Genomic DNA, 18601 nt, shown 5'->3' with positions numbered 1-18601 from the left:
GATTTTTGATAAGCTTAGAAGTTTTGGAGCTATTTATTATATCCCGGACTTCGCTTCCCACCAAAATCACTCCCATTCCTATATCATATCCTACGAGAGAAGCCAAAAGACATCACCCTGATTGTAATCCAATCCAAGTGTTGTACGCTAGTGCTGATAGCGAGCGGCAAAGCAGCGACTCCGCCGGTCTCTAATAGGAGCCTCCTCGGACTTTTTATTTATTAGCTGCCTGTAAAGTATCACTGTGCTTTGGAAATATTTATTATGAATACATGACTCACGCTTTTCCATAAACTACTACTGCTCTCCCACATACATTTGGGATGTTCTTTTACGACACTGAGGAGACACGCTGATAACGCAGTCGGAGTCCTGATAAACTAAGTGAGATACGGCAACTTGATACGATGTAAATCCGACTTTCCCTCACTGGATTTAAAGGCGCAATAAGTAAAGTTTTGACTGTCCCATAACACCAAATGACTATAATATATCTGCCAGGGGTTGATAGGGTTATTGATCAATAGCAATGACTCAGCGATTACTTGGCCAGGTGCTGAGATTTCTGGCTTTCAAAACTCACTTTTCGGCCTGTGCTCCTTCCCAAGCCAGACAAGAAAATGACAAAGCAGTGTTATTATTACAGTACTTTGCAACATGATATAACCTCTTCACTAGACGTTTCTGTTGGATCTCTGCTTATTCATCTCTATTGTGAAAACTTTATTATTCTTGTCAACAGGCCACTGTAAGCTGCCAGAGACTTGTCAATGTTGTTGCAATTCCTAGGTCGCCAATATAGCTCGATAAAAGTAACAAGATACTTTACGCCCCTTTCATTTCAGGTTTTCATCTATGTTTAGACACAGAAATTAAAGTGCAATGACGTGCTACAACTTCAATCCACTGATTAAGCTCAAATTTTACAAAAAAGTGTTTGTGACATAAGGGATATCTATATCAGATCATGTGAGATAGTGATTGAAAAACATTGGAGGTTCTGTAATTCATTGTCTATTCATGGTTATAAATGTGTAGACTAATCAATTGACATTGAAATAGCCAATGACAATTATCGATGAAGTTTTGTTCCAAAATTAAACACCCACCATTTGAAATAAGTGACACACTTTTCCAATAAAATCATCACTGGCACAAAATTAAAACCAATTATTCTGCTTTTAGATATAGAGATTTAGATTTAGATTTAAGATAGTCTGTAACTTAAGTCCTTCACAAAACGCAAACATTTCTGCAGACTGGCTCTCCTACATTCAAAGGATATTGAATGATGTGCTTAAGGAAACGATATTTTCCAAAATGGATGTATTGTATTTTGGAATTAAACCCTTCATTTGTAAACTGAGGCATTGAAATAGCCAATAAAAGTAATAAATGAGTTTGGGAAAGCGAGGCCGCGGCGCACACTGTGCAGGTACACCACCTTCACAAGTCATCTACACTTTCATGGCTCTTGTGAGGATATTTGCTGCCAGAACTCGATAGATTCCAAATTACATTTCAGCATAGAAACATATGGAGGCTCTTTAGATTGGCAACGGCGACCTGAGTGCAAAATCATCCTCATTTACCATAAAACAAAGTCTTCTTGATTTACGCTGATTGACGGTGACGCGTCCAAGAATTATGAAACATGTCACGCTTGCCCCTTTGACTCCCATTCATTTAGCGTTTGCGATGGCTACATTTTTGCAAATACTTGTCAATTACCATAAAGTCAGACCATGTACAGCTTTTCTTGATTCCTACATCAGGTCCGCTCTCAGGCCAAAAGAGCCATGTGAGAATCCTTTTAGTAAGTGTGTGTAATCGTTAGGTTTTCAGCGAGGGAAATTACGCTGTCGTTAACCGCTGAAGGTTTCATGTGGTGGACTGAGCTGACCCCTGGTGACCCGCGGGGGCAGAGGGCTCGATAAAAACGACAAAACATGAAACTATAGATCACTCTCCAAAGCAGGAGTGGCGTTAACCTTGGAGATCTGGGGAGCAGTCAGGTTCAAAGAATACAGGCCCTGAGTTATTTGTTTAGGGTTGAACTGCGCTGAAATGGACCTACTAAGTTACTGGAGCTCATAGCTCAACCATGGAACCCTCTTCCTGGAGGGGTCAGAGGTCGCCGTTGCCTTAGAGACCGCACAACAGTGAAAGGGGAAAGCGGCGGTTGGAAAGCTGCAAAATGTGACCAAAGAGTTTCTTTCTATAGCCTTTCTATAACCAAGAAAGCGAGAGAGAGAGAGAGGGACAGAGAGAAACAGAGAGAGAGAGAGAGAGAAAATGGGATGAATAGTCTGTGGTACAAAATGCCACAAATTTAATCGTATTATGACTTCATTTTTTGGCTGGTTTTGATAAATGTCACGGTAGCATTTGAAATAATGATCTACTGCTGTACTGTATGTCTTACAAAACCACAAAGCATGATTTCTTTACAACACAGAGAAGGCCTGCCCTCGCTCATGTTTGCTGTTTTTTTTTGTTTTTTTTTTACATAGGTTATCCTAGGTGGCCTCCTCCACCATAAAGATCCTGAAACCACACACACCATAAACTATTTACAGAAAGGAGAGGCACATCCGAAAAGGGTTTCCGAGTCTAAATCCTCTGGCAACCTTTTTCTCTCTGAATGATATACCTTCAAAATTACACATTGGCGATGGATATGAGTGCCTCTATTTTTACCAGTGACTCACACGTGCCATTTAAAATGAGAGACTTAAGATAGGTATTATTTTTTACTGTTTCAAGGAACTGATAAGTGCCCTTAAATTGGATTTGATGACGGCTTAGAAGATTGGCCCCTTCGTACGTCGGCTGTTTGCAGAAGACAAAGATCTGGCTTTGTTGTCACCCGACACACACGAGGTGTCCCGTTTCATAGCAATAATCGAAAACATATTGATCTAATTATCATAATGTCGGTTTATAGCCAGCTCTTAGATAAACTATCACCCGAATACTTCACCAACCGAGGACCTGTTTTTCTTAGCCAATCAATTTCCTAGGCGGCAGCCCGGGATTACCTCCAAGGCTGATCCAGCCCTTCTGCGACGGCCCGCGAACGCCGTCCGTGTCTTGCTTATTTTGCCTTCCTCCCGCGTATTTAGCTCTGTTTGTTGATCTTGGTCGCGCTGCTCCTTTGGAGGCCGAACCGGTTTCGTCTGCTTTGTCTGGCCGAGCCTCGACACCGGCTGGACCCGCGACTCTGCTGTGGCCCAGAATACACAAACGTCACTGGTCAGAGGGCCAGCGAAGAGGCATGAGGCAACGCTCAGCGAGACCACACAGCCGTCAGACCTGTCTCACCGTGCAATTTGAGAGAATCCTGCGAAGGCATTCGGGTCAACGCCGGCTCCCTTCTGTTTAACTTTTCCGCAGCAGAGTGAAGGGGAAATACAGGAAGGCCCTGCAAGCTGTGTATTTTTGCAGGAAGTTCCGTTAGAAATGGAGGGATCACAGAACCTTGATTCACAAACCACAGGGGTCAGTCTAACTAAATAAATGCAAAAAAAAAAAAAAGAAAGAAAAGAGGGGAGAAAAAAATGAACGCTGGCGAATAATTTCCTCAGCAGAAAAAAAATGCCCAATTACGTTAGTCTGGAGGTCCTCACTCACAGAGAGAGAGAGAGTAAAAATAGTGCAGTAGATTTTGGACGTTTCAGGATAAATGGGTATATATTGGCCCACATTAATAAAACCTCAGAACACCAGAATTGTAGCATTTTTATTTTTTTAATTTTTTTTCAACTAATGGGCAGTATTACCGTTTTTATGAATGTTCTGCCTCATTTGAAGTGACTTCTTGGACACTGAAGTTGATGCTTGGTAGTCCAAAGCCCCTGTATGAAATAAGAATAATAGCTCATATTTTCCTTCATTAAGACTCTTTCTTCCACTTCCATGATGCATTCAGTGTCTCTTGTTTTGAACTATTGACTTCGGGGGATTGACCAACATGGTTTCATGATGAATGGCTGTAGTTTATAGAAAGTGAAGTTTGGAGGCTATTCATGAAAGCTGAGCGTTATCTGAGAAGACATAGATATCAATATTATATCTAATATATCTAACAGAGGATATCTAATATGTAAGAGAGGATTGTGTGAATTTACTCCCTGGTTTCTCCTAAAAAGATTCTTTAGGACTCGTTTGTTGCAAAAACACTGTCCGGCTCAGACTCTGTCATTTAGTATTGCATAGGCCAGATCTATTTAACATATTACATACATTTAAGGCCATGCGCTTCTCGCTTTTCTAGCCCTAATTGTTTCCATACTCTTGGCTTTCCTGCTTAATATTGACCTGTGCTGTTTATTGCTCTAGAGGCAACAGAGAATAATATAATGTTATTTCCTGGTAAGAAAAACAGCAGCTGTTGGTCTGCATTCAGAATCTGCTGCCATAAGTAGTTTGGGGCTAATAGGCTGGCTGCAGTGTTTTTTTTTTTTCGTCAGGGAAACGCAGGTTGCGTGGGGACAGTGTGTGCTCACTGTACCGACCAAGCTGTTCTTTCCCTCACTGCTGCCATATAATCAGTCTAGAAGCAGAGGCAATCATGTTTGCTCCCACATTAGAGCTGCATTAACCCCAGCCAATCATGTTCGCTCTCGGTTTGGGCTATGGTAACCCCAGCCAATTATATTACCTCTCACATTAGCGCTGCGTTAACCCCAGCCAATCATGTTTGCTCTCACATAAGGGATACGGCGGTAGCCTATGTGAAAGTCCGCTTTAATGCGTTCGTCCTGCATCTCTCCTGCATAAAGGGGGCGGTCACACCTAACTTCGGCCAACGTTTTCTCTTCGCTCATCGGGACGAAAAAAGATGTGACGTTATGCTTAAACTTGTAGCAGGCGATCACTAGCAATAGCATAATTCAACCCCGGTGTGTAAAGGAGCGATACAGGACATCATTCCTGCCAGGTGCCATCAGACTGTACAATTCATCTGCCTTTGCCAGGCCTGGTGACATTAAACTGTCTGTGGACTAACTTTTGTTATTCTAACTTTATATCTTTATTTATTCATCTAGTCACTTGCTTTTTAGCCAACATAGCCTCTTGTGTTCTTATCTGTTGTGTTTTAATGTATTTTGTCATCTGTGTGTCTTGGATGCTATGACGACTCAATTTCCCTTCTGGGATCAATAAAGTTTTCTATCTATCTATCTATCTATCTATCTATCTATCTATCTATCATATAACTACCATGGTTTCTACAATAAACTACACTTTGTGAACAACCTTGCATCAAGCGTTATTCATTGTTTAGTAGCTGGTTAAGTAGCTAATTAGCCATCAATAGACTCAGATTCTATGCTATTTGGTTAGCAAGTTAACATAGCTAAGTAGCAATCAATCGACTGATGCTATGCTATGTGGTTTAGCAAGCCAATGTTAACTGTAGGCTACATTACAACAGGAAAACCATGAATGCACCATCTATTATATAATATTATGGATTCCCTGGATTTTTTTCCTCAGAGGTTAACACGGCCAAACAAGTGTTTCTATTGGCCGGCTGTGGAAATTCGAAGGTCAAAGTTCACTAAATTTGAACTCCAAAGTGCAAAATCGTTTTGCAACCAGAAGGGATTGCTTTTATTCGTCCTTTGTGTGGTTTTCATGACGTCAATGGGAAGCGAAGCAAATGTCTGCGTAGCTTCGTGCTAGTGTGACCGCGCCTTTGGTGCTGCAGAGAATGTTATGATAGAAACTAATTAATAAATCATGATGTAAAACTCAGTAATAGTAGTATTCAGACCATTCCTCGTGACTTCAAACCATCAGAGCGAGAGCAAAGCTTGTTTTCCTCAAATATTTCCTCTCGGGGACGGAGCCAAAGCGCAGCAGTATCTCAGCATGCATGCAGGAAGAAGTGGGACTTCTATAGTGTCTACATCTGTATGTTAACCCCAGCCAATAGTTTTTGTTCTCACTTTGAGGGTCACCCCACACTGGCCTTCTCAGGAGTTACAAAGACATCACAGTATTGCGGCGCGCCAAGAACCCCAAGAACCAAAATGTGATTTGCAACACCCATCAAGTCCTATAGTAAAGTAAAATTATTTGCATCCAGGGGAAAAAGGAGATGGGAAATCCATAAGCTGTTATCCGGTCCAGCTTCAGAGGGTTCTGGTTGTATTTTTCATATCAAACCTGCTGAAAGATGGAGTATTGTTCGCCTTTTTTTTTTTTTTTTTTTTTTTTGTTCAGGAGTGCACTGCATGAGATCTTTAGGTTTGGAAGCTTCCAGACTGCAATTTATTCAATAATAACACTGAAATTTATCTGTTCTCCGAGACTGTTCCAAGAGTTATAAAAGATTGGGAGGGTTTCCTACTGGTTTCACACATTGTCTCTGATGGAAAAGTTTAAGAGGGAGGGAAAGGGCCACCCTGGATGAATTCTCTCTTTCTCTCTCTCTCTTTCACACACACACACACACACCTACACACTTAAACACACCTCAGCTCGTTCTACGTTGCACGCCCAGAAACCAGAGGAGGCATGTTCAGAATCAGACCAATTGTACTCCCCATCAGGTTTACTGCAGAGCTGAATTAGTTTTTGGATTAGGTGTAGCTGCTTTTCTCATTACCGCCTGTTTGGTGTGTTCATTTCATTGTTTCCGGACTCCTGCCTTTGTCCAGGGAGGCTTTTATAGCTGGCTTTGCAATTACATCACCGAAAGAGGATTTCTTTCAATCACGCACTTGATATATTGAGAAATGTTTGGGCTGCGAAATGTGTATATACAATGTCTGTGAGGCATGGTCAGTCTTTTGTGAGTGGCTGAGTGTGTTTCTGTGTGAGGAAACAGACTGAGAGCAATAAAAGGGGGTTTGTCTGGGCGCTTCAGAGGGAATCCATTTTCCTGTCATGTCAGAAATATCAAAACTTGTAATTTGTTTGACAGTTAAAAAAGAGGAGGATAGTTGGGACCATCAGAGTGATGACTTAACTGTAGACAAAAAATCCATTCATCGTCCACTTGGCTTTAGTCAAGCACTAACTACTGTCTGTGTGTTTTTAAAAGCCAAAGGTTATGACGAAGTTTTCAATTTCATATTGACAAAAATTATAACCATAAATGCTACTAAATGATACGCTGTGCCAACAATACTTTTCTCAGGACAGGAGATGAACGTTGATGTCCGTTTTCTCAGCTTCACTTCTCTCACAATGACTGCTGTTTGGCTTTGGAAGGAATTAAAACTTCCTGCCATCGACCCAGTATTTAAATCCAAACTCAAGACCCATTTATTCAGCACATCTTACAACCTACTTTAAAGTAGTAATCTGTGAGTTCCTTGTTTTTTTTATTGTGTCCATCTTTGGTGCTAAGTGCTCATCATTTGTCAATCAAACAGTGTGGGCGGAGCTTGGGTTTTCTGTTGATGCAGTTTGACTTTCTCTTTTCTTTGTCTGTTCAGCCATGGTGGATATCGCTGCTCATGCTAACTACCCAGTTCTTCTTCTTCTGTTTATTCCAAACAAACTGAAATGTGAAACACATCACTTCCTGAGGTTTTATCCTAGGAAAGACCTGCCAGACACCGGCAAACAGCAATTGTTAAATTCATTCTTTCATGAATTGGGTTGAATCTCTGTTGTGTTTTAGCTTTGTGACAGTAGCAAATCAGAAATGTATTTATTTGAAAATATCACATTTTATTGAACCCTCCGCTCCAATTTTTTCTTACTTCTCCAGTAAACTGACCTGGTATTGTCTGATACTCCCATATTCACACACACACACACACAAGCTCTGACCCTATTTCTACAAGTTTGAGTTATCCTTGTTCTGTCTCTTGGACCAGTAAAAGTCTTACCTATTGCCCCTTTAAAAGCTCTCTATCAATAAACTTGACTAGACTTTGTAGGACAGAGTAGTTGCAGCAGAACGGCGATGGCCCATTGAACGCGATCAATTCGTATTGGCTCGTTATTGAAAGTGATTGACTCTCGAGATGCGAACACCGCGTTCATTTGTATAAAGTTAACTTGAGCTCAACTTTTGGTTTTTGCTATGATGATGATGAGATCACACATCACACACACAGATGATGAGAAAAAGTATCACACATCTCAGCCAGTCTGGGGATTTGAACCAGTGCCCACTTCTCTAACCTCCAGCTTTACACTGGCCACACCTTTTTCTACTACAATACTCGTAACAGAGAATGTAGACTGTGTGCAAAGACAGTGAAGGCTTCCCACTGCTCTGAGCCCGTACTCAAATTCTTTAGAAAAACCTGTCAGGAGTCGTGATCTAAGATCATTTCTGGCGTCTGAAGTCCTAATCAGAGCGCTGTAGTCTTGTGACCCAAGCAGTGATCCTGGAGCAGATTGAAGACAGCTTCTGGACCAGCTCTTTATAGAGGTCACATCGTATTTTTGGGAATGCAGCCACTCCTCAATCCGCTCCAATCCATGTTACATCAAAGCGGCGTGTCCTCTACCCCTCGCCAGTGTACAATATGCTACGCACTGGCCCGCATTCAAACCCCTGCTAATTACCTCCAAAGTCAGAGAATTGGGCTTAGTGGAGAGGGTCTGTTGTTCAAACACACGTGTTTCTTTGGTAACTGTGCAAACCATGTACAGCATATTAAAATAAACAATACATAACTCCCTGATAAATGTACTGTATTAGATTATAGATTGTAGATTAGATTGTGGATATTACAATCAATGCTCACAGATTTGTAATCAGTTTTGAGATCATTTAATTTAACATTAATTTAACATGTTTATTGGCATGAATGTCCCATGAGTAGCTTTGCAAAAATGTTAAATACGAGGGGAATTCATCACACAAATGAAGAGAGATAAATAATAGTGTGATTGGGGTGTCTGTGTGTGTGTGTGTGTATCTGTGTGTGTACAATTCTCTCAGGAACTCATGTATGGTTAGAAGTTGAAGCAAAGCCTATAAGCTTCAAGGTCAGTTTCCTCACTGTGTACACACACACACACACACACACACACAGAGACAGAAAAAGTGGAACGGATGATGGCCGTCTCCGGAAAACAATGTAACCGCAATTTGGATGTTTTTCTTTCTTGAAATAAAAGTTTACACGGTCATTTATGTGTTTCACGAACCTTGGACCTTTGCAACTTGTTAAAAGCCTCCAAAAATACACGGGGATCAATGAGAGTATTAAGCATTCTTCTCTTCCTTCTTTGCAGATACGTGGTTTTCGTCCAGCAGCGGCGGTGTGGATCGGACTTGTACCCCAGACTCCAAAACCCACAACTCCCCGCTCCACGCCCAGACGCCTCTTCCTCTCTTTTACAGCCAGACATTCTCCGACCCGTCTGGGGTCCGGGAGTCAACCGCTACCCCTTGACACCAATCCATACGGGTTAATTGACAATGAAAATACCTGGAAAGAAAACAGCCATTCATAAAGACAAAATTTAGACCCGGCCATATAGGATTATTTAAAAAAAAAAAAAAAATCACGAGCCACGCCGCAAAGAAAATACCTTGGCCTTCAGATGAATAGGTATTCTTTCTTCTTCTCGAACGCGTTGTTTTTCTTTGGGGAGCTTGCGGTCTTAAAGTGCTTTGGACCTCGGCTCTGAGGCAATTTAATGGATGTACAGCAGCCGCACTGTGCAGAAAATAGTATTAAAATATGTTCCTTATGTTTTGATACCATACTCAGGCTTCAGGCTAATACACAATGCACATCAGCGGCCTGAAACCTGCCGGTTGCAGTGATGCACACGGCAACTTTCTTGGCCGCGGTGACAGGCAACAGGTCCAACAAGCTGCCTCAGCACAAAGCCAGGGAACATTCGACTGGATTTACGACCCTGCAGCTCAGTTTGTTGCCTGTTGTTGAAAATGTTGTTCGTCTACATTGCCCAAACTTTTGCCTGGTGTATCACCGCTTATGGATTCAATTATGTAACCGAATCACAATAGAGACACACAGAGAGACGCGAGATATATAGAGAAAGACAGCAAAAAACACACTCGTTCCCCGCTCACAGATTCTCATCCAAACCACTTATTTTTCGATGGTGGGTGAACCAAATCTAAACATGTATTTTATATTTCTGTTGACACGGTGTTATGTCAATGTTTGCCTGTCTCCGCTGTCAACATATTGCAACACGGTACGAGTTAATGACTTTGTAATGATAGCATTGCTACCGAGTTAGCCATGCTGAGCGAGCGCCCAGATAGTATCGCTATTAAACAACACATCAGCAAAGGGGTTAAATGTGAGCGGTCTGTAAGAGGAACCATACGGCGGCGCGCAGGTCTGTGTTTCCACAACAATGCTGCAGATACACATCGCTCTGTAATCAGGGGTTTACTCACAGCTCATTGTTTTGACAGCGTTGCGTCAACTGTTTTGACAGAGGCTCAGCCTCGCTAAACTTTTCAACCAGTGAGCTCTCCTCCATTCCTCCGGTCTGTGTGAGGAAGAAGAAATTTGGGTCAACAGCGACCTGCTCATTAAACTGCAGTGTTGGCTATATCTTTATTATCTTATTTTCAGAGCTGCACTTGGCAACTTTGCAGGTTGGCGGCTCCAAATCACATGATGTCAGTGAACTGCACACGGCACGCTCATGTTGCAGTCCTGACGCTCTGTGATGCTCAGGGTTGGGTGGTAACAAAATACTTGTAACGGCGTTATGTATTCTAAATACAAAAATTGTAACTTGTATTGTTTTACCTATAAAAATTATGAATTCTGATGGCAGATACTTATAAACAAGACTAGGTCAAAACCTAGTATATGGCTGGACCGTGTATGAGTGTGCCACGTGCCACGGCCGACCAATGGTGTAACTAACTCCGCTGTAGACTGCTAATACAGAATAATAGTCCATACATCCATACCGATCGTTCCAGCGCGTCCCGTCTCTCTCTCCACCGCTGTCGTCTCCACCACACCCACGGCCCGCATCGATCCTGCCGATCCAAGCGCCAGGCGCTCTGTTACCCGTCGGTACCGAAAACGCTGTTCGCCGGACACCGGGGGCGCATTGTCGTCGGGACCCCGGCCGAAATCTCGGCCGGATCATCGGGAACAAATCGGCGGCCAGCTAGTGGCACTGGCCGGAACCGTGGCCCCGGGAAACTTCGGGAAGGTCGGCAATAAGCCCTCGGCGTGATGAAACCTCCATGCTTGTTTGTGTCGCTCTCAGAACAGAGGGGCTTCAGGTGGACTGAGCTCGCGCATATGCATCGACATAAACGGTGATATGATATAATTGTATAGATTCTACTTTAGCTTCAGCTTTCATGCATGATATTGGTCAGCCTGCTTACTGTGTGGGAGAAACGGGCTCCTGATCTCAGCGGAGAAACTAGACGGCGGAGAAAACGAAACTGAAATTTCTGGCTCTGTGATCCTATGATGTGCCACGTGCCACGGCCGACCAATGGTGTAACTTGATCACTCAGTCAGTCAGTCAGTCAGTCAGTCAGTCAGTGACAGACATTCGCGTTTGTAGGGCTGGCCCCGCTGTTGCGGTCCAGCCAAAAAGTACTTCTAGGAATGCTTTTGTAGGCCATTTAAATAGTGGCAGGTGTTCCATATCTTTATATGGCACAGAAGAAAATTTGTGTTTGTATGCAAACTTTATACCTCAACATTACATTACATACATTACTGAGTTTTGATAATCCCTTGGATTAGGTTACTGATTACAGTTTTGATTAGGTAACAGTAATGGAATACATTTTTAAAGTAACCAACCCAAACCTGGTGATGCTTTATACCGAAGGAAACCAAACAGACGAGAGAGGAAAAGATCTAACAGTGATGAGTCCAGCTTTCTCGCTGTTCAATCTGTTTAGGAGACAGTTTGGATTTTGGTCTTAATTTTTGGATCCTGAGCACGAAGGAGAGTCCACACCTGGTGCCAGAACTTCATTCAAATCTATGGGGTCTCATGTGGATAGGACGCTTTTCTGTCTTGTAGTGATTTAGGCTGATAAGATGGATGTATTTCTACATAAACATCTTGTCTAGTGCAGCTTTAATGTTCCATGCACTCAATGACAGATGAATAAAAACCTCCTCATCCTCCAAACAATTCTTCTCCAGCACAGAGCAACAGTCCAGAAAGCATAGGACTGCACTATAAAGTAGAACTGCTGTGACAGTGACATGTGTATCTTCGATTTTATGGCCTCTAGCTTGTTATCTGTGTCCACGTTTTTCCAGCCACCGTGAGCCTGCTGTGTGTCTGACAGTTATGGCACGTACCCCTCGTGTCAGAGCGGGGCTTAAACCCGCTGCCCTGTCCCGTCTGGGCGCTGAAGAGGGCTCACAAGTCCGCCAGAGAGCTTTGTTCGGGTCAGCGGCACTCCAGCGGCTCCCCAGCGGTGAGTCACGGAAAAGAAAGACCCAGCCAGCCGCAGTTAAGATGGGTAGCTTAGAGAAAGTAGCATCTACATCTGCGTTGTCTCACGTCGTTCTTGTTTTTTTTCTTCATTCCTCATTCTTTTGTATCGCGGTTGCCATTCGTTTGGAACGTCTCCGGATCGTCTTTTCCATTCCCAGGCAGCTGGAGCGAGTTAGCGGCTGCTCGGCGATCGGGCCAACGGGGAGACGCAGATGGTTCAATTCTCATGTCACCCCGTCTGCTTGGCAGGGACACGGCGGAGCAAGTGGAGAAGGATTTACTCACACACAGAACATATATATACATACACATACAGATGCACACACAAATAGGAACCAGTACATACAAACTCACGCATGCATGTGTGGAGAGCTCGCACACACATTTTTTCCATTTACATCTTAGGCTTTTACTTGACACTCTCATCCAGAGAGACGAAAAATGAGTGCAGCAGTAGAATAAGCAAAAAAATTAAGGAACACAAAGGTCAGAGCCACAGAGCACAGACAAAATATGCAACAAAAAATCCAGTAGGGTACATAAACATATAAACATGTACATATGCAAACATTTTGCACAGTGTACACAAGTGTTTCCACCCAGCATTCAGACCATCATTGGACTCATACCAGACTAATGAAACTCTTTTAGGTGGGTTGGCAGCACCTTAATGCAGGGTGACCCCCCACACCACCCACCTATTCAATGGTAGGGGAAACTCTGGATGTGCATTGTATCGTACACAAGAACACACAAACACACACGTGTGCACCCACACGCACACTCGCAAACCCATTTGTATTTACTTAATTACAAGCATATTTTTCACATTATAAGAACGGTGACCGTGCCACGCACCGTATTTGCGCGCCTAATAGCTTTATTCAAAACATATTCTTGGAACGGGTGTGACTGCATGGGAGTGAGATTTGGAGAAGCCCAGATTTGACACAGAAATCACTGAGAGAGAAAAAGAGCTTTGGGTCTCCCTGCGTTCCGCTCGAAGGCTTTTTTTTGTTTGTTTTCATAAAACGGGCCACGATACAATCCAAGGGTAGCTCAACTTTTCCAATTGTTTGCTGAATGTTTTAAGGTTTGTTGTCATACCTAATTTTGGCAGAAGGGCAGGCTGCATTCCTGCGGCGGACGACTCGGTCATCGTGCTCGTCAAGGCCGCTCTCCCACTGGGGAGGAGACTACTGTTTCTTTGTGTGTGTGTGTGTGTGTGTGTGCATGCGTGTGTGTGTGTGCATGTGTGTGTGTGTGTTAACATTGCAGACACAGTAGGTGGGAGGTATCCATAGCAAGAAGACTCCGCTGACAGCTGCAGACAGGTGGGAAACCTTACAATAATATTACACAGGAGTTTAGGGAATGGGTGTGTGTGTGTGTGTGTGCATGCATGTATTTGTCTGTCTGAGGGAATGCATTCATACATTGGTGTGCTTATGTGCAATTGAGCATGCATGTGTCTGTGCACGTGTGTGTGTGTGCATGTGTGTTAGGATTAGACCGATATTGGTTTGCCGATATACATCAGGCCGATATTCATGAAATATTAGATATCAACCGGTCATGTCCACCCCTGCCAATATGACCACAGCCACATAAAATCCTACAATTAAATGTTTCTTTTCTTTGCACTTTGTGTTTTATCTCATTGTTCAGTGTTCTTATAAATAAATTCTTAATTAAAAGGCATTAATGTATCCCAGAGTTTCTCTACCATTGAATAGGTGTGGTTGGGCACCCTGCCTTAAAGAGCTGGTTACACTAAAAGAATTTCATTAGTGTTTCAGTGGAGAGTTTTAGTGTCCCATGATGGTCTACATGCTGTTTCAGAGGCTTTTCCACCCTGATAAGAATACAATTCTGGGGTAAACACTGGATCCTTGTCAGTTTTTGGGCATAAAAATGGTCAAATTTAAGGATTTTGAATATCAACGCAAAATATCAATATCGGCATTCAAAAACTAGCCCAACCCAAATGTGTGTGCATATGTTTGGATGTCCCGGCTTACCCTTCTTTCATCCCTGCACCCTGCTGCTGAAGAATCTTCACCGGTGCACTGAGTTCATCCTCTCATCTTACCGTTTCATTATAAGCTCACCAGCCTGTTGCTTGCACACGGGCACCAATGAAAATTTCACGCGCAAAGGAGCGGCGCCATAACTCAACCGGGCCGACCCGAGTCACAGCAGAGCTCAGTGGCTTTCAGAAGTGGCTTTTGTTATTTGCAAGCCTTGAGTCTGCTTTACAAATGTGTGCAGGACGTCCAGAGAGACTTGCTGGCCCTGATGGGGTTTTTATGGTGGGATAAAAGAAAACCGAGGAGGTTATCTCGAACTCAGCTGACATTCCAAGTCAGAGGATGGTGTTGACTGCAGCCCCGCTAATTGAAGACACATTTGAGAGATGTCTCGCTGCGTGCCAAATGGGCTTGCACTGATCTGGCAATCCTGGTGCAAGAGGGACCTCTAGTGGAGGGGTAAGCCGTGAAACAGCACTCTGCCTCTCATGTAGGTCAAATATGATGGAGAACATGCAGGTATGACGGGGGTGAGTTCCCTGGAAATCAGATAGTTCATTGAGTTCATTGAGAATTTAGGAGGATTGGACATCAGGATTTTGAGGTTCACTGGGTATGTGTGTGATCCAATGTAGGCCTTTAATGGATGGATTAATGACTAGAACATGGCATTAATACTCCTAGTGTTAGGGGGTTCAGTTGCTGCTGGGGCAAACCTATCTACTATTGTATAAAGTCATGATACTGTAAGGCGTTAAAAAAGCAGCTTTTTATGAATGATAAATGATCTTATTTTAGGGATTCTGTTCTCTTATATGTTTTTTATGTTTGTTTTAATCTACAGTGTTTGTTCTATGTCTGTGTTTGTTCTAATTCGACATTAAAGATATTGAATTGAAATGGCATCTGATCAATCCTAGCAACACTTTGCCTATTAACATATTCTCTCCTTTCTTGTGGCTTATGTCATGTTTTAAAAATGTCAATGTCATGTGAATGTTGTGAGTGAGCTGACTGATACCTGAGCGGGGCTTTACTGCCTGGCTTTACCCAGGCTTTCATCCCGGCTTCACATGCTGAGGAGGAGAGTCTTGATTTAAAGAGTACTGACAATAGTTCCTCCACACACATCATGATATATTCCCACCAGAAGCCAGGGGGTGGGACAGTGGGGGGAGGGGGGGTTGGAGGGGGCACAAGGAGGCGGTAGCTCAACTGTTTTTTAATGGCCAAACAGAGAAAAGGCGGGCAAAGAAGGGAGTGATAAGAAAGACATCCCTCCTTCTCTATTGATGTCTGACAAAACCTTTGACTTTTTTCCCAGGATCCTTCGCAGGCCTCTCCCTTCTCCTTTCTGCCTTTTTAAGGTGCCAAAAAAAAGAAAAACACAGTTGGACGTCTGAAATAGGGGAGGTGAAAAGAAGATGAAAAGAGAAGAAACAGAGATGGAGTAAAAAGCAGTGCCTCAAAAAAAAAAAAAAAAAAAAAAAGAAAATCCCTGCCCTGGCACACAAAAGGCATTTCGGGTCTGCGAGAAAATGGATTGCAGATGTCTGCCAAAACCTGAGGAGGAAATGTTTCCAACCTGGTGCACCTTGTATACCCTGTAGGTGCCAGCAGCAGGGCTGATATCGTGCTGCTTTTACACTGAAAGAGAAGTCCAACAGCTGAGGAGTGATATTAGCAGACAGGACTTCCAAAAATAGCAAGTGAGCATATATGAAGAGGAGACCGTATACGTCCATTTTGGAACGTGAATCATTACCTGAAGTTCAGCTTTCAATATCTCTGACACTTGTTTAATAAACATAAAGAAAGCGATTCACTTAAAAAAACAATATATTGTAATATATTGTCAGAATCTTTGCTTGTATTCGTTTATGTGCTAGATGTGTGATTTTCAGACCTGTTCCTCCATACAATGGCAGTGGATGGAGAGAGAAAAAACCCCAATTCTCCAATCTCCTTGACCGGAGCAACAGATAACAGAGAATCAATGATTTTGGGGTTTTATCATGGAGGAAGATACACAATCCAAGGTACTACCAAGGTTCAACATCACTTTAAGTTATCTTGCATCCTTTAAAAAGTATTAGAATTTGTCTTGATTTGTGCTCCCAGTCATTCTGTAAGAAAGTATGAGGAATGAAACTTGAATGGGAATCATACAAGTGTACAAAGTGCTAGGACCACCTTCTTACTGTTGAGTTACACTCCTCTTATGCACATATTATTGTCTCAAGGCTTAAACTTTCTTTACCCCATCTTCTCCCCTTCATCTACATTTCCCCTTTCTTTTTGAAGTGAATCCATGCCTCAACTGTCGCAAGGATTAAAAAAAAAATCCTTCTTTACCCTGTCCTTCATCTACATCTCCTCTCTCTTCAATCGATGAATGGATTTAACAGCTGAAATCAAATAAAGACAGCAGCTTTCACCTGGATCCATCGGGTCAGTGTATTTCAAGGAAAGAGCAGGTCGTCCTAATATTTTGCCTGCTGTATGAAAGCTTGAGTGAATACTGGGAGGTACAAAAAAAAAGCAGACGAGCGTCACACATTCTCCACGATCGAACGTCACAAAGTCACAAAGTTCACGAGAGCGCCGTTGCATTTCGTGGTCGTAACTTTGCTCTCCCCCGTAACACTGTCGTTTGGGAATCTCTTTCAGAGCAATTTATCAAAATTCAACAAGAATACTGGCAATATTGGCAATGTAATAACAATGAAATACAGCCATCATAATATCAGTCAAAATTCCTTGCCAGGGTAAATACTCCGTGGCGTGGAAAGTATATTTCTCAACATAAAACACATATGTCTTCCAGACCGTTGACATTACGTCTCGTACGACAGTAAAGGGAGGCTTTTCTTCCCAGCCGGCTGATGGTGGAACGACCCCATCGCTCTGCTTCACCTGTGCACTCCACGGTCCGGACGCCCGCTGCAGCAGCCGTCTGGGGCTCATCGCTCCCGCCACACACACACACACACACACCTACACACACACACACACGCACACACACAGAGTCACCCTTCAGTCACCCCATGGGCTGTAAAATAAGCTGCCGCTGCATGCCAGCCAGGGGTCAGCGGTGTGTCAACATCTTGCCTCTGTCAAGAAGACAGATACACACGTAGAAACACACACACACACACACAGACTTGGACACACACACATGCAAACACCCAGACATAGACAAACATGCTCACACACACACCTACACACATGCAAGTGGTGATCCAATGAAGCTCTATCCTCTATTTTGTTTGGAGATGCTCAGATACACATAGACACAAGTACACACATACACACACACACACACACACACATTTGTATTTGTACGGACCTTCACTGACTACATTCATTCCCTAACCTGTAACTCTAACCCATAACAGATCCTTGTAGAAGTGAGGATCGGCCAGATTGACCTCACGCTGCAAAAATGTCCTCGATCTGAAAGGTCCAAACTCAAACTGGCTCTCACAAGGAGGGTAAAACAAGTACACACACACACACACACACACACTGAGAAAATGGTGCTTCAATGGAGCTGCATCCTCTTTTGTCTGGAGAGAACCTATTGAAGCCATACAAAAGGAAGGGTACGAGCCAAGGAGTGATGAATGCTTCAGTCTATTCATAGTCACCGTCTTCTGGAGCTGAAGGGCCTTAAAGAGTCACATGGTTTTCAGTCCCTTCCTCTTGTCAGAAGCCACAGACATAGCCAACATAGAAGTCCCTCCTCTTGCCATATTCAACTGGGACCTAATGTGACGTAATGCCACAGTGTCTTGTCAAGGGCGGTGTCCTAATTCTCGCCGCCCTGCAACTGTTGTTCTGCAGCAAAAATACGTTTGGAAAATTAAAATCTTGTTCTCTTCTCAAACAGGAGAAGGCACAACACATTATGTGGCAGCTGGTCTTTTGTGCAGGATAGATGCATTGTGGGTGGACTTGCATGTTGGCTATAGTCGGTTAGATCCTCATATGAGTTCCAGCGTGTGAGAAACTCAATGGCTTTCTTTTTGAAGTCACACACCAGGCAGGTAGAGATGTAGATCCCAGTGGACTGTGGACAAGGAAGGCAACTTATTGGTAATTTCCTGTCTTACAATACAGATCCTCCAGATGTGAGCATCTGCTTTGTGTAGAAACCATTAGGA

The sequence above is a fragment of the Centroberyx affinis genome, unplaced genomic scaffold (assembly GCF_046629955.1).
Source record: "Centroberyx affinis isolate AG114_WGS23_722 - 3 ecotype Tasmania unplaced genomic scaffold, CSIRO-AGI_Caff_v1 ptg004001l_1, whole genome shotgun sequence".
In the NCBI taxonomy this organism is placed as follows: domain Eukaryota; kingdom Metazoa; phylum Chordata; class Actinopteri; order Beryciformes; family Berycidae; genus Centroberyx; species Centroberyx affinis.
Note: the sequence above shows the minus strand (reverse complement) of the source record.